The sequence below is a fragment of the Hemiscyllium ocellatum genome, chromosome 32 (genome assembly GCF_020745735.1).
Source record: "Hemiscyllium ocellatum isolate sHemOce1 chromosome 32, sHemOce1.pat.X.cur, whole genome shotgun sequence".
Lineage (NCBI taxonomy): Eukaryota > Metazoa > Chordata > Chondrichthyes > Orectolobiformes > Hemiscylliidae > Hemiscyllium > Hemiscyllium ocellatum.
In genome coordinates this window covers 29,253,881-29,255,708 of record NC_083432.1, presented here as the reverse complement: position 1 = coordinate 29,255,708, position 1,828 = coordinate 29,253,881, and the positions used below count along the sequence as shown (strand labels likewise).

General features: G+C 43.5%; 1 non-coding gene across 1 annotated transcript; it reads left to right on the top strand.

Moving 5' to 3' along the window:
* The first annotated feature begins 1,304 nt into the window (after positions 1–1,304).
* Positions 1,305–1,376, top strand: trnaq-uug (transfer RNA glutamine (anticodon UUG)). The gene has a single exon. It is a non-coding gene; the product is annotated as a tRNA-Gln (tRNA).
* Positions 1,377–1,828: the final 452 nt, after the last annotated feature.

The following is a 1,828-nucleotide window of genomic DNA, read 5'->3' as shown; positions in this document are numbered from 1 at the left end:
TTCTTCTTTGTCTCAATGAAGCAGTACATATTCCAGCCAGGGCATGCAGCACATTGACTCTATTTATTGTCAAATAAACAAAGTATTAGCACTATCTCCAACATGTTCTACTATTTGAAGGAATGATCAGAAAGAATATGAGGTTTATAGTTTTACAGTTTGAATAATTTAATGATTGTCCAAATAAGTAAAACCGAAAGCCTGCGACATTCTGGCAATTCTTGCAATAAGCATTCAGGCACCGGGATGTTTGATGAGAATCTACATCATATTGCAAAAGCAGGCAGCCTGCAGTAACCTCCATCTTGAGCTAGTGGAGTCCGGGTACTACAGTTCGAGCAAAAGCACTGCCCGGAGGACGGAGTGCCAAGACGTTTGATGGTACAGACTTGACAGGTGGAAGGCCCTCTTTCTGTACTGCATTTTGATTTTGTCCTGGCAACAGTGGCAAGAATGGTGACGTTACCCCAAAGTAGGGCATTGCGTGGCTGGGACAGGAGTTCATTCGCAATGTTCCCATTCATCATGTGTCCTTGTCCTTCTGTGCGGCAGGCAGCGCTTGAGAGTATGGAAGGTGTTGCAAGGAGACCTGGGAATGCCAGCGCATCTGGTAGATGTTTCTTATTTGGGTGTAGGTTTGCTCACTGAGCTGGAAGGTTCGTTTTCAGACGTTTCGTTACTAGGTAACCTTTTCAGTGAGCCTCCGAATGAAGCACTGGTGCTTTAGCCCACTTTCTATTTATATGTTTGGGCTTCTTTGGGTTACCTAGTACGAAGACAAAACATCTGAAAACGAACCTTCCGCCTCAGCACGCAAACCTACATCCAGAAACTCAACCTGAGCAACAAATCTTCTCAAAAGATGTTTATTATCCATAAGCATAAAACCATTTGCTTGGAAGCTACAATGTGCAGCGCTTCTCGGTTTTAATTGAACCTTCAGCATTCCCCACTCCTAGTCTCCTTGCAGCGGGTTCTCAGATCTCCAGCTGGAACATACTCCTACCGACGTGGAGGTGTCCTTGGAGCCTGAGCCCCGCCCCGTTCCGGAAACAGCCGAGCGACTTGTGACGTCACCCGGGATTTCGGCAGGTTCCGGCTCCTCGCGCCGGGAGGGGCTGAGGGGAGGAGGGGAGAGCGGGCGAAAATTAAAGATTAAAATAACCCAATAAATTAACCCTCCCCCCCGATAAAGACACCGTTTTTACTACACTGTTTAAAATTACATGGTTACACCACCAGGATAATCAGCGAGCGGCGATATTGCTTATGAAAGGAGCTATTCCACAGCCGGTTGACAGCGCGGTCCCATGGTGTAATGGTTAGCACTCTGGACTTTGAATCCAGCGATCCGAGTTCAAATCTCGGTGGGACCTCAACATGTTTTTATAAATGGTATGGTAATTCATGGCAGTGTACCTTTTAACCTCATGAACCTTGTAAAACTGTCCTTTGCTGTTTTATTTTCTGCTCTTCCAATTCTGTTTAACTAATGATTGCATCCTGCAAGTCTTTGATGTATATTTCATTGCAAGTTAAACCAGCTCAATTTTTTTTAAATAAATGGAATGGCAATTCATGCTAATGCAGCTTTTAACCTTACTAACCTTGTAAAACTGTCCTTTGCTGTTTTATTTTCTGCTCAAAATGGTTTTTTAAAAAATAAATAGGATGGTAATTCATGGCAGTGTACCCTTTAACTTCACGAACCCTGTAAAACTGTCCTTTGCTGTTTTATTTTCTGATCTTCCAATTCTGTTTAACTAACGATTGCATTCTGCACGTCTTTGATGTATATTTCATTGCAAGTTAAACCAGCTCCTGTTCT